Source organism: Ambystoma mexicanum, chromosome 10 (genome assembly GCF_040938575.1).
Source record: "Ambystoma mexicanum isolate Mex_15411 chromosome 10, UKY_AmexF1_1, whole genome shotgun sequence".
Classification (NCBI taxonomy): Eukaryota; Metazoa; Chordata; class Amphibia; order Caudata; family Ambystomatidae; genus Ambystoma; species Ambystoma mexicanum.
This window is the reverse complement of record NC_090932.1, coordinates 183,346,793-183,361,998: the sequence shown is the minus strand read 5'-3', so window position 1 is coordinate 183,361,998 and position 15,206 is coordinate 183,346,793. Positions and strand designations below refer to the sequence as shown.

Here is a 15,206-nt window from a genome sequence, read left to right as displayed (position 1 = left end):
GGCCCCGGGTGCCAGGGCCTCTGGCACCCTGGCATGGGGTCACAGCCTGCCAGGCCTCTGACCGAGGGGACCTCGACTGCCATCCTGGCATGCGAGTCCCTCAGTGTCTGGGCGTGCAGGCCTGCGCCTCCACGTGTAGGCCTGGGGCCTACATGGATAATGAGACACGGACTCAGTCGTTCCTCTTTGGGAGTCTGCAGCCGCTCTATCTCACGTGCCTGCAGGAGCTCCTTTTATTAGCTTGGGCCATGACACAGTCATGGCCCCTCTTAAAGGGGCAACACACGTGGGAGGAACACATCCCCTTAAAGGGGCAATGCACATTGGGAGGGTCACCCGTAACACTGCAGCAGAGACCTAGGAAGCGTCATCTCTGTATCCGTGGCATTTTTTGAGTTGTGCCTGCTGTGTGACCACGGCCCATATTGAAGCCGCGGTGTGTGTGCCCACAGAGCCGAGGCTTACGTTTGCTGGGTGCCCCCAGCACTGGTGTATGGTCTGGTGCCCCCTGCGGTCCGACCCGCTGCGTGATCGCAGCTTTGTTGAACAGCCCGTTGATCCTGGTATCTCGTGTGTCTCGCTCTGGTGCCCTGTGAGCGCGACACTATATTGGCGACGAGGAGGTCGGGCCCCCGTGCCCTGTAGTGAATGCGGCATCCACCGCTCGTGGAGGAGCAGCCCGCGCGACCGCTGTGGCTGGACAAGTCTGACATCTGGGACAGCAGAAAGCAGGAGACCGAATACGCTGTGGAAGTGGCTAGAAACTCAAACAAAAAGAAGAGACGAAGGGGGTTGAGGCTCTCCATGTAGCCCCCGAAGGGAATGGAGAGGATCGACAAGCCGTTCCTTGCTGCCAGCTTCCAAAGTACTGTCTGTCTTGAAGGCCAACTGCCAAGGGAAGATGAGAAAACTTCACACCGGAGCACCCATTATAAATCCCTGCACCAAGTAGCCGTGCCCTGTGGATACTGGAAATAGAACGGAGACCTTTCAGACCACGTGAGAACAAACGTTCTACTGCCATAGTGCCCTCGACGCTAAGAAAGAAAAAAAGAAAGACGAAACCGCGAATGTTTTATTTTTGGTGTGAAATCTATCCAAGATGGTGTCACTGTGCAGAATCTGCCTGCCAAAATGTGATAACTATTTAAATACGGCTATGCCCACTTACAAAACAATGTTTTAAGTGGCGTGTCCGTGGCTGTCTGTGACATTTACTGTGGTGTGCCCAGGATGTCATGCATGCATGCGACATCCACACGTGGGTGGGAGAAGGAGTTGTGGAGCCGGTATTAGCAAAAGTGGGATCACTAGTAAGGTTATGCAGGGGCTAGACATGGAAGGTTCTTATTCATATACTCTCAGGCCTTTAAGTGGGCTAGGGATGGCCGGGCCAGAGCTCTGGCAGTCTCCAAAAACTGCCCATGACATGGGGGCTGCTGGGGCTCTCTCAATCCCCCACAAGTAAGCACCCAGCGGGATTTTAAGGGAGTGCAAATCAAGAGCCTGAGAGTGTAGAGCTGAGAGGGATCACATGTTTAACATGCTGTACAAGAAATATGTGCAGGCAAACCGTCTGCCGCTAGGATATGCAGCCAACACCTCACTCTCAAAGGATGAGGCTATCCTACTGTGGCAAAATGGAGCCAGGGGGTTAATAGCTGCAGATTATCACAGGACAGGCAGCCAGCAGGGAAGCTGAAGTCATACATTAGACCTTAAGAAAAGCTATTACGCACACGGGGTCTGGGTCCTTTACGTACAGAATGAAGGACGTCACGGCGGCAGCCTCTCCTTGAGTATCCCTGCCCCCACGGCGTGAAGAGGCTTCAGCGGTGCTGACTAAGGCAGCTGGCACCCTAGGGATGGGGACAACTGCCCTCGCAACTCCGCTCCAGAAGTCTCCGGAGAAGGATATGGGTAGGATCCTGCCTTCTGACCCAAAGAAGGGAGCAGGGCCACAAGCTGCTCCAGAGAAACCGGCGCAGATTTATACAAGCTACGACGAAGGTGACGATGATCTGCCCGAGGACTATTATTCAGACCACAGAGGGGGTCATGGAACCGTGTCTGTAGAGGGGTATCACTACATATTATCCCCACCAAAAATATCGCTGTATATATGGTCATCTGAAACGGCCGTTGGCGATATTTCAGGGTTTTTGGGAGCAGGGGATGCAGGGGTGTCCCCCGCTCCTTAAAAAATAATGCAGGGGCTGCAGGTCTGCCCCCCGCAGGTTCCATGCCTTAATAAGGCCGCAAAAATATGGCAATATTTTTGTATGGCAATATTTTTGCAGGGATATTATATTAACACATGGAACCTGTAGAGGGGTCCCCATGGCATGAGCCCAGTTCTCCCCCATGCCAGAGGAGGTGCGTCAGCCCGGACATAATGCCTCTCATTCTTTTCACTCCTCAGCCAAGGGACATGTGATTGGATATTCTGACGACACTGAACACACTAGGGTCGAAGATCCAGCAGAGGCTGCCCTCCACACCCAGACCTGCACCATCTTGAACCCCCCCAAAGGCCTCTGGCCGTGAGCCCACCCTGGCCCAAGCATAGGTCAAAGGACCCAGCTGACCCGAGGCATAAACTGACACCTCCATCACCACCTCAGTATCATGGTTTCACAACAGCTGTGGAACAGGTATTGCACACAGACATGGGCACGGCTACTACGACGACAGGCACTGAGTCCGATGACGTCATATCGGCTGACAGGGAACCATTGGGCATGGACTTAGCCTTCATGTTCTTGCGGCCTCTTCATTCAGGGACTTTACTTTCGAATGATGTCCTGGACTATTGCCCTCATAAAAATTATAATGCGTATGCTTATTGTGAGGAATTCGACCATCCGCATGGAGGGCGTGCGCTTGCCTGGGCTTTTTGAAATTTGTAATTAAATGGAATGATGGTAGACCAACCTCAGGAAAAATGCGGGGCTAATCCACACACATTTCCCTATGCTCACAGCACAACAAAAGCATAGACCCATGTACTCCAGGCTTGACAACGCCTACAGGCCCCATCCGCCCCTGTCATATTTAGTTGGAATGTGACTGCCGAGGAGTGTACTATGTCATTCTCAGGAAGGGGGAGGACCAACCTCCCATTGCCATGGTCAGCGTGCTTAACTGACAAAGGCTCCATGGATCCACCCTGCTCTTTTTTTAGGCCCTGCAGTTGGTGGCAGTGATTATCATACCAACATGGGGTATTTCAAACAGGCCCACACAGGGCCTGACTGCAGAGGATAACAAAGGAGGCAGGAAACCTAACAACCTTTCATATGCAACTGTGTAAACCTGAAGCGAGCTGCAGCCTCTCAGTATCAATGGCATTGCACTGTCATGTCTGGGTCTGTCGTTTACAGTAGGCCACCCCGCTGCGGGGGGGGGGCATTCATAAGGTACGAGGATGTGGTTTGCAGGAGCCAGAAAGTCTGGTCTTGCTGCAGCTTCAAGGGAGACCTTCCCCTTTCAAAAGGACCACACAGGGAGGTCCATTAACCAGAGAGACTCTTTGAACACAACAGACAGGAAGATGGGTGGGACGTAGTAGCACAAGCGAATGAGCCGGGGGCTCTTTCTGTTGAGAGAAGGGGCCAGTCAAATTAGTTCTAGGGCATACCTTGTTCCTATTTTCACCCCTTTACCTTTCCTTTTGCAAAGCACTCTAGTTAATGACCTCAGACATACAGGAGATTGCTGATAGAGACTCCAGGATTGGTTCACTAGGGTAGGCTTAGCCTACACCAATCACTGTGGCCCACTTGGCTTTAAAAGAGGGCTGAGACCCTCTTTTGGCAGATCATCTGAAAACTTCACCAGAAGTAACTAAGAAGAACTCAAACAAGAACCCTGGCTTAAGGTACAGTCTGCCTTACATCTTCCACCAGTGAAGGAAGGCCGAGATATCCAAAGAAGGAAGCAAGATCCCTCCCCAAAACCTCTCCCATGGAACAGAGGGAGAAAATGCACTAGGAGGACCCTCCAGCTGCTCCGGAACACCCAGAAGAGGAACCATTGGTGGGCGTGGAGATAGGTAACAAACCGTTTGTTTTTATGGTAGACACAGGTGCCACAAAATCTTGTATCAGGGAGGGGCATTTCTCTTTGTCAGTTGAGGTAATGGGCACACAGGGGTTCTCTGGGTTCTGTTCAGAGAAGAACGGCCCATTAAAGTAGGTGAGAGGGTAGTACGAGCACCATTGCTGTTTTCGACAGCATCTCCTATCAATCTGCTGGGGAGGGACATCCTCAGAAAATTGAGTATGACCATCTTGTTCACTGATTGAGGGGTGGGCTGCTCCACCCAGGTATATGTTATGTTAGGGCCATGATGATCATACATGCAGTGGGGACTGAAGCAGCAACTAGGGGAATACTAGTGCACCCAGACCTGTTAATTTACGGGGCTATAGTTTGCTGAATGCAGTACTGAATGTAGCCAACCAGTCTTTGAGAGTGCCATCAGAGCTCTTGTTCCGAGCAGCCCAGTCCAAGAAACATGTTATGGTAACCATCCTTATGCTCAATCTAGATTGATCCCAATCAGCCTTTAAGAGGAGTTACAGATAGTGATTTGTTCGAAGATTTGGACAATGATAGGGAAATAATACTGGGAATGTGTGTCCCCTATGAGATAATGGTGCAATGCCAACACGCCCCATGCCCCATGCTGTTAGAAGATAGTGTCCCATCCTTTGTCCAAAGAGATCTAGCACAAGTACCCGATCATTTGTGGACCAGTAATCCACACGATGTAGGGATTTTACATATTGTTGCTCCGATTGACGTCACCCTCAAGGCTGGTGCAGTGTTAACGAGAGTTAAACAGTACCCATTGTCCAAGGAAGCTGATGAAGGGATATACAAGACCATCGCAGCCCTCTTACACCAAGACATTATCGTGCATCTAATTCTCCTTCCAATACGGCCAAATACCCCGTAAAGAAATCAAAGGGATCTAGTTGGAGGATGATCCAGGATCTGCATCCCCTAAATAATATAGTACAGGATGAGTGTCCCTTTGTGCCCAACCCCACGACAATGTTGTCGAACATACCCACCACAGCAACCCATTTCACGGTTATTGATTTGAAGAATGCTTTCTTCTCTGTCCCATTGCACCCTGATTATCAATACCTCACTGCGTTTACCTATGGCGGGGGGAGGTTCCAGCACCCTCATTTACCACCAGGGTACTGTGAAGAGCGTTGAGGCTTCAACAAGGCTGGTCTCAACAACAGTGGTGCAGAGTTCATGCCCACATCTTCGCTCATGCTCAGGGAGTTGCCAAAAGTCCTGCGAATTTAGACTGGGGAGCTGAGGAGGTTAGGAGGGGGTATTCCAGGCCCCAATCACAGGGCTGGATTCACTCAGACATGTTGTAGATGCCTAATCAATGGGGCTGCCACATGCATACCTTGATGGGTTCCTCACATGCAAAGCTCCAGGGGCACATTAAGGTCTGGATCCAGACACAGTTCAGAAATGGGCCCAATCCAAACATGACCGCTGCTGCTGCGACACTCGAATGCTGGCAGAGCCATGATGCCATACGGCCACGCATGCCACATGCACTCAGCGGCCAAACATGACCGCTGCTGCTGCGACACTCGAATGCTGGCAGAGCCATGATGCCATAGGGCCACGCATGCCACATGCACTCATCTGGCTGCAGGACACGGCATTTTATTTCACATAAAGGTCTATGGTGGGCGCACCACCAGGGCACAGTAGAGCATTACCCCTTAAAATGAGCTGAAGGATGCCACCAGTAAGTGATGCCACCAGTAAGTGATGGCACTCGCATAGGGAATAGCCGGGTACACAGTGTACCCTGATCCTGAGTGTCTTACCTCACTCAGGGGCCACATACAGTATTTGCATTCCTGATGACTCCTTACTGTAGGATCCATAGACAATAAAAGCCAGCAAAGCACCCTGGGAAACGCACAGCATGATTGGTGCGACACTCGACAGCCACCCAGACCCTGTTAGCTGCTATGCTTTACAGACTTCTACCTCATACATTTGTATACTTGACCTAACTATTTTGGTCGGATTTGTTTTGTGAGTAAAGAGCTAATCTCTTAGCTCTGGCTGGATAAGGGTCTTTATTGCTTGTGGTATCAATCATGCCCTTTCCCTGTACCCAGTGCTTCCCTGCACACCCTCCTCAGGCAAGGCAAGCACCCATACTAAAGATGCGCCAATCCGTGCGGCGCATTGCAGTCACAGCACCCAGCACCTGGACGGCTCAGGCACCCATCCTACAGATGCGCCTGTCTGCGTGGCGCATTGCAGTCGCAGCACCCATCACCTGGACGGCTCAAGTATCCATACTACAGTTGCGCCAGTCCGTGCGGTGCATTGCAGATGCAGCAGCCAGCACCTGGACGGCTCAAGTATCCATACTACAGTTGCGCCAGTCCGTGTGGTGCATTGCAGCTGCAGCACCCAACACCTGGACGGCTCAAGTATCCATACTACAGTTGCGCCAGTCCGTGCGGTGCATTGCAGATGCAGCAGCCAGCACCTGGACGGCTCAAGTATCCATACTACAGTTGCGCCAGTCCGTGCGGTGCATTGCAGCTGCAGCACCCAGCACCTGGACGGCTCAAGCACCCATATTACAGATGTGCCAGTCCGCGCGGCGCATTGCAGACTCGGCACCCAGCGCCCGGACGGCTCAAGCACCCATGCTACAGATGCACCAGTCTGTGCGGCGCATTGCAGATGCAGCACCCAGCACCTGGACGGCTCAAGCACCCATATTACAGATGTGCCAGTCTGCGCGGCGCATTGCAGACTCGGCACCCAGCCAGCGCCCGGACAGCTCAAGCACCCATACTACAGTTGCGCCAGTCCGTGCGGTGCATTGCAGATGCAGCAGCCAGCACCTGGACGGCTCAAGTATCCATACTACAGTTGCGCCAGTCCGTGTGGTGCATTGCAGCTGCAGCACCCAACACCTGGACGGCTCAGGTATCCATACTACAGTTGCGCCAGTCCGTGCGGTGCTTTGCAGATGCAGCAGCCAGCACCTGGACGGCTCAAGTATCCATACTACAGTTGCGCCAGTCCGTGCGGTGCATTGCAGCTGCAGCACCCAGCACCTGGACGGCTCAAGCACCCATATTACAGATGTGCCAGTCCGCGCGGCGCATTGCAGACTCGGCACCCAGCACCCGGACGGCTCAAGCACCCATGCTACAGAATCACCAGTCCGTGCGGCGCATTGCAGATGCAGCACCCAGCACCTGGACGGCTCAAGCACCCATATTACAGATGTGCCAGTCTGCGCGGCGCATTGCAGACTCGGCACCCAGCCAGCGCCCGGACAGTTCAAGCACCCATTCTACAGTTGCGCTAGTCCGTGCGGTGCATTGCATATGCAGCACCCAGCACCTGGACTGCTCCAGTATCCATACTACAGATGTGCCAGTCCGCGCGGTGCATTGCAGTCACAGCACCCAGCACCTGGACGGCTCAAGCACCCATCCTACAGATGCGCCTGTCTGCATGGCGCATTGCAGTAGCAGCACCCAGCACCTGGATGGCTCAAGCATCCATACTACAGATGTGTCAGTCTGCGCGGCGCATTGCAGACACAGCACCCAGCGAACGGACGGCTCAAGCATCCATACTACAGATGCGCCAGTCCGCGCGGCGCATTGCAGATGCAGCACCCAGCACCTGGACGGCTCAAGCACCCATATTACAGATGCGCCAGTCCAAGCGACGCATTGCAGTCGCAGCACCCAGCGAACGGACGGCTCAAGCATCCATACTACAGATGCGCCAGTCCAAGTGACACATTGCAGTCACAGCACCCAGCACCTGGACGGCTCAAGCACCCATACTACAGATGCGCCAGTCCGCGCGGCGCATTGCAGATGCAGCACCCAGCACCTGGATGGCTCAAGCACCCATATCACAGATGCGCCAGTCCGCGCGGCGCATTGCAGTCACAGCACCCAGCACCTGGACGGCTCCAGTATCCATACTACAGATGTGCCAGTCCGCGCGGCGCATTGCAGTCACAGCACCCAGCACCTGGACGGCTCAAGCACCCATCCTACAGATGCGCCTGTCTGCATGGCGCATTGCAGTAGCAGCACCCAGCACCTGGATGGCTCAAGCATCCATACTACAGATGTGTCAGTCTGCGCGGCGCATTGCAGACACAGCACCCAGCGAACGGACGGCTCAAGCATCCATACTACAGATGCACCAGTCCGCGCGGCGCATTGCAGATGCAGCACCCAGCACCTGGACGGCTCAAGCACCCATATTACAGATGCGCCAGTCCAAGCGACGCATTGCAGATGCAGCACCCAGCACCTGGACGGCTCAAGCATCCATACTACAGATGCGCCAGTCCAAGTGACGCATTGCAGTCACAGCACCCAGCACCTGGACGGCTCAAGCACCCATACTACAGATGCGCCAGTCCGTGTGGCGCATTGCAGATGCAGCACCCAGCACCTGGACGGTGCAGTGTCCTGACAATACCACCAGCACTGCTTGTTGCGCCTCTGGCTGCTTTGGATGCTGAAGGGAGTTTATGCTGTCCAGCAGAAACATTTTTGTTTCAACATTGTCTAGAGAATAAAGATCAAAGAAAGTCCAGTCAAGCCTTTCCTACACAGAGTCTTTCTCGCATGAGGCAATGGGTCTCTTCCTGGTTTGCTTAGAGAAATACATGCCAGCATTGTCCATTCCATTTGGGAGACTTTGGCCCAGTCCTGGTTTTACTAATCCTTGGTCTCTATGGGGGAATTCCAGGACTAGACGTCCCAGATTGCAAAGTTAATAGCAGGGCTGGAGCAGTGTTTCCTGGATGGAATGGATAATGTTGGCAAGTGTGAGAATATACCACATGGGAAAAGCAACCTTGGCACCGCTCCAGGAGAGCGTGCGTCTACTGATAGGGATGCTGAAGGGAAGGAAATGTGTCCTATTTCCACAGGTGTTTGCATGCCATTTTGATCTTATGACCAAGAAGGGGGGCGGGGGTACCCCTTAAATGTGTTGTCCGGCCATTCTGTCTGCCTCAGCATACTTCCCCTGTTCCTGATTTGGGGGAAATGCTAGGTACTCTACTCATCGCTAATGAATCCCGCAAGCATCCCTTGCTGGGGATGAAAAGTTACTCATCTTGTCCAGTTAGGGTATACACCTCCAATGTTATAAGCGACTCGCCCTAGATCCTTAGGTTTTATGGGCTTGACTTGCCTTCTGGGCTACAAAGTGCTCTGGGAGCCAGCCTAATGCCCGGCAAGTATTCCAGCTCTGCGGATCTGGGGCAGATAGTCCTGCTGGAGCTCTACTGTGAGATGTAAGTATCAGGAGCGCGCCACCACATTTTCAGCAGTATAACTTTTATACATGTACATCTCATCAGGGTGGGCTGGAGATGTGTTGGGGCTGATGGGCCCCCATTTCCAAATGTTTGGGGGCCCACTTGCCTACAGCTGGAAAATCTCGTCTGAGGCACATGTGGGTTGCACAGATTATAAGAGACTGATAAAGGAAGACAGTGAGGGGATTAATAGCTGCATATTATCAAGCGCAGTCAACCAGCAGGGAGCTGAAACACTAAAAGTCAACTGAAAATCTATTAAGCTCTTTGTCAGCAAGATATAAAAGTAGCTGGAACCAGAGTAAAAGGGCAACAAGGGGACGAGAAAGCTACTGGATACTGCAAGAGGCCACAGAGAGGTGACAGCCTGATATGCTAGCAGAGGCGTAGACAGGGTTGGGCCTGAGCAACATCAGGAGCAGTTAAAGTAGAATTAGGAGAGTAGTCAGGAGACGGGGGCGCTGCCTCTGAAACTCGCACCTAGGAATGCTCAGGGACGGTTCAGAGAACACTGATGGCCCCACATAAATGGCATGACTTGCAAGTAAGTAAACTCTGCCATCACTCGGACAAGCAACTGGGTGCTGTGCTTGTCCATCAGGGGACGCTGATGAGGAAGGGGCTGCTGAAGGCAGCTATATACGGCGCAGTGCCCCGGGCAACCTGGCGGGGTGCACCACCACTGCCACGGCAGCCTCTCCCACCACTGCCATGTCTGCCTCCAATATTGCCATTGCCACTACTGACGTCCGCACTGACATGGCAGCTGCCCACGTTGCTCTCTACCAGCGGATAGCTGTGTACAGGGCACCATTCCACATCTCCCTCCACTGCTGCCACTGGCTCCTGCCCGGCTGCCCCTGGCTCCTGCCCAGCTGCCCCTGGCGCCACCTCTGCAGCAACCTTTGCTTCTGCTGGTGCATCTGAAGCGCCACACAGTGCAAGAATACAGCATGCCGCCTTGTAGAAAAGAGAAGGCCAACACCTCAGCACCACCGAAAACCGCCATTGCAGACCTGGTGTCGGATACAGATTTGGGGTGCCTGGAGCTGGCCAAGTCCAGGGGACAAAGTCGGCTATTGACACCATGGCCCAGGGCTCCAGACTGCTGGCAAGCATAATGGGCAGGATGGGGAGGTCAGATATGGTGCTGGAAGGAGTCCTCTGTGTTTTCCTCCAGCAGCACCCTTGAGACTTCCTATCATTAGCGTAGGGCTGCAGGGGGGCCCTCATCAGCTCTCAAGGGCCAGGCCCACAGAGGGTGGAGGAAGTAAGTCTGTATGGGAGAGGTTTCGGATCCCCCCACTAGGGCTGGGGACTGTGTCAGTGGGAGTTGGGCTAGGAACAGTCTATGGGGCAGTGGCATGTGTCAGTGGGAGTTTGGCCAGGGATGAAGTAGGAGCAGTATGGAAGGGGCGTCTCTCAGCAGGGCTGGAGAGGATCACTGAGGGTGTTAGGTTGTAAGTAGGCTAATACACTGTTTCACCATGGTCTTCGCCTATTCCTGTGATCCAGTTGCACATTCTGGTCAAACATGCTAGTGTTTGTTATGTAGAATACCTGACGTTGTCCATTACTGTAGCTGGCCCCAGACAGATACGTTCATGCACCCCTTGCAGGTAGAGTCCTACGTGTCCGTCGTGCCATACTTGTCTTTGCTGTGCATCATCTAAAGCCGCACGTTCTCTGTTAATGCATGTGTTGTGTAGTCTACAGCTGACTAGTGTGTCTTCCAGGCCTTCTCAAGACAGCACACATGTGTACCCCTGTAGGCGAAGGCTCGTTGGCATTGCCCTCAGAACATCAAAGCCCTTCTCCTTGCTTCCCACATCCTGGCATGGGCCTCATTGTGCTGGTTTTCCTGTTGCCTCTGGGAGGCATGAGTGGCGGTGAATGTGTTGTGGGTTCCTCCGCTAAGAAGCCTCACATGCCCCAAGAATGCCATCATATGCCTGGTAAGCCACTGTATGTAAAGGGTGGTCTAGAAGTGAACTAAGGCACGTTCTCATTCGGGCTTGGCTTAGACGAGACCACACAACAGCACACCCAGGGCACCAAGCAGTGCAGGAGCGGAGTAGGACATGAACTGCTGCCAGGTGGCGCTGTGCATGGTCCTGTACTGCTCCGCGCAGGGTTCTGTGCCTCTCAGGCTCTTTGCTGATGGTCAGAGTGGCCGGTGGAGCTGCAGAGGCTCTCACCGTGATGACGATGAGGCATCTGTGGAGGGCAACCGCGCCAGAGATGCGGGACTGCACCGGAGTGGATCGCGCAGTTATGCATTGAACGGATATGCCCGTGGATGTGGTGTGGATGGAGAGCGGGTGGGAATGGTCTTCGGTGTTAGCATGCCAAAGGCAATCAATGGGCGAGCGAAAACCCAAATGACAGCCACAGGCTTTGTATTCGATCTCCCCTCTATCTACACTCATGCCAATACTTCTGCCTCGCCAGTTGTGTGTTATGAGCCAAAACTAAAAATGGCGATTCGACGAGAAAGGGATATCATTAGAATGATTTTAAAATATCCAAATCCGTGATGTGCGCTTAAAAAAAATCAAGGTACAGTGCTCCTGGTTTACTGCGGCTGTGACCCCATCATTGCCCAATGAGTGCATCGATGCTCTGTTCTTTACAGGCTACTTGCATGTCACTTCTGACATCATAGGGGGGGTTCCCCGTTCCATGACGTCGCCTGGTTTTTATGCGCTAGCTTTGATTGTTGCTGGAGGAATGGGAAGGACGCCAAGCCTTCATGGCTTCCTTGCATGTCCTTCCCTTCATGGTGCTCTTCTCTCCGTATTTAAGGGAGCCGGTCAGGAAGGATATTGCGTTGCAACGTTACTGGATTTTGCGCTGGTTGCTTGCTAGTATGATACCTTACCGGGATTCCACTGGATCAGTCCTTCGATTGTTGACCAAAGGACTTCTATGTACTGGAGAGTCTTTCTATTCGTCCTTTTTCCCGCAGTTAGGGGTCTCGTCCTTTGGTAATTTAGCATTCATCTGCGTAAGTTGCGTAAGATTCAGAGGCGGCAAGGAGGCTCCATGGAAAGGACTCCCATTTCTTTGTGCCAAAAAAGAATTGCCAAAAAAGACTGCTGCATCAATCCTGATAGGTTGATGACCCAAACATCCCCTGTGGTATAATGGATCATGCACTGAGCTGAACCTCTGCTGTCCATAAATCATCTAGGGAGGGGAAATCTTGGAAATGTGAGAATATGAGTTTAAGGCGGCCATTTTGGCACGTCTGGGATTTGGAAAGGAGAGTTCTGAAAATTATTTTCTGGAATTAAATGCTGTGGCGATCAAGATGAGTTAAAGAAGTTCATTGATTCTTGTACTGACCAGCATATATTTAGACTTCATAAGGACCTCATGGGTAATGTCTTCATAGCCGGCCCAGCCAGCCCTTGGCCAGTTCTCCCTTCTGGCCCTGTGGCTGTGCACCTCACCTTGCCTAGCGACATTCTGCGGGTCTCATATGGCTCAATATGCTGGCTTTTTCCTTCTTGGACTGAGGAGGTTTCTTTTCTGCCTCATCAGGTGCTGGGACGGTCTCTGGGGGTCTCGTCCTGTTGCCATTTCCCCATTCCTACCCAATGCCTTGTCCTCTTTCCCAAGTCCTTCCACATTTGTGTAGGAACTGGCAAGGGTTTCCTGGGCCACACGACGATGAAGCGCATGGATCATTACAGGGGTGGAAGTCGATAGCTGCTCTTTTCCCTGGTTTCGGTTTCCTGCCCCCATGAATCTGGGTGATAGGGCAGAATAGCGCACACCTGCATTAGCAAGGTTGATGGGCGCTGAGGAAGCGCGATGTGACCTGGAAACATTGTCCCTGCAGATGCAGCAGCTGCATGTTAGTGTTTGCAGACCCATAACCTGCGCAATGCACATACTAATCAACAGACATCTTTTTACTATGCAGATCGTTAATGCTAAGGGTCTGAAAACACCAACTTACAGTCCTTGATGTTAGTTCTCAGGTAATTACTAGTTTATAGGGCCCAAGTAAGTAATTACGGTGACTTTACAGTGTGTGTTGAGATGGTCACGTGACTGTCTGAAAATGGGCTTTCTTAAATCTACCCTAAATACTCAATAATTACTTTAAAACTTACAAGAATATCTGCAAGTTAGTTTGCAGACCCATGACATTGGCAATAGACTTAGTAAAAAACAGGAGTATTTTTACTATGTTTAGTATTACATTTAAGGGTCTACAAACACTAGCTTGCAGACATTTTCTTAGTTTTCAAGTAATTACTGGGTATGAAGGGCCCAAGTACGCAATTATGGTGACTTCACAGGACGTGTTGCAATGATCTTGCAGCCATCTAAACACGTGCCGCAATATCACCAGATGTGCTGTAATACGCTTTGCATATCCAGGCGGGCTCTTTCAATTTGTATCACTCAACGTTTGTTAAAACAATCATGCCTACTGCCACTTTTCACTGCATAAAATACATACTTGTGGCTTGCCGCTTCCTTCCCTGACATCCCGCAATCTAAAAGCACCAGGTGCCCTGTGAGCTGACTCCCTGGCCCCCACCAGTGAAGTTCCGGTTCGCAATGTTCATTCCTTTCTTGTCTAGCCTATTTACATCATTCTACTGGACTGTCTTTGTGTTGGGCTTTTTATTGCAGGTACGACTTCCGGCGGGCAGCAAGTGGAAGCAGCAAGCTATGGGAACTCGAAGCAAGACATTCAACTCCTGCCGCTTCGGCGCCGGTCGTTTGGGCTCAGCGGCTTGGGCACGTCCTGCTGACCGCAGGCACCCTTTCCGCACCTGAATATATGTTTGCCTTAAATATACCGTCACCTGAAGCACTAATAAGTGCAGTGCTTTGGGCAACAGTTTATTTGAGGAAAACACTTCATGATCAGTACATGGAGCTGTCCTGGAAGTGACCGGCCCTCCTGCAAATGGGTGGCTGTGTCCCGCATGTCATGCATGCAAGGCCAGTTCCCTCATCCTCCCGCTTTCACTCCATCTCTCCCCATCTTGTGAGTCCTCCCTATTGCTGGTACCCCTCACTTCTATGGCACCCCCTCTTCTCCTCCACAGGCTGCCCTTCCTTGGCCTGCCCCTTCTAGGCCCTTCCTCTTTCTGGCCTCCTATTGGTGCCTTATCCTGAACACGCTACCACCGGGTGGTCACACATGCATCGTGACCCCTCTTTAGCCTGACCCTATTTTCCCAACTCATTTCCCTTCCTCTGCATGTCGTGTTCCCTCCTGGGATTGTCCCCTTCTCTGCCCTTCATGTCCTTTGCCTTTCCACTATTACACCTGTCATCTCCGAGGTGTGCCCGCCTCTACCCACCCTGTCATCTGTCCGTTTTTCTCTTAAGACTACTCTTTGTTGGGTAGGCTGACTGGCCAAAATGCACCACCCAGCACCTCCTGCATTGCCCTTATTGACACATTTTCTGCTAGATTTCACCCCGCTCAAGCCTGCACCCTCTTCGCCAATACCTACACTTGCATGTCCCCCCTTTAGCCTGTCCTTATTTGGACCATTCCCTCGTTTTCAGGTGCCTTCCTTGGCATGCACTCTCTTTCAATTGCCCCATCCTCAGCCTTGGACCCCTTTCACCTGTTACCTACACAGCGTGCCTAGTCCTTTACCTGTCACCTTCTCAGCTGGCCCCCTTGTTGGCCCGTCACTTGGTGAACTTTCCCTCTGCTTAGTCTATTCCTTGCTCGGCCTCTTTCCTCCTTAGCCTATCCTATCTTTCCTTGCCATGTTCCTAAATTGGCTGGTCCCATCCTCCTTGGCTCTCCCCGCTCTCCCTTCCTCTGTCTATCCCAATC

The 15,206-nt window shown here is 52.3% G+C and overlaps 2 protein-coding genes across 2 annotated transcripts in view; one reads left to right on the top strand and one right to left on the bottom strand.

Moving 5' to 3' along the window:
• The window catches only part of LOC138491262 (inositol polyphosphate-5-phosphatase A-like), a 705,879-nt gene that overhangs the window by 595,014 nt on the left and 95,659 nt on the right, over positions 1–15,206 (top strand). The gene's annotated exons all lie outside the window — the stretch shown is intronic.
• Positions 1–15,206, bottom strand: part of NKX6-3 (NK6 homeobox 3) — an 87,393-nt gene that overhangs the window by 11,230 nt on the left and 60,957 nt on the right. The window lies entirely within an intron of this gene.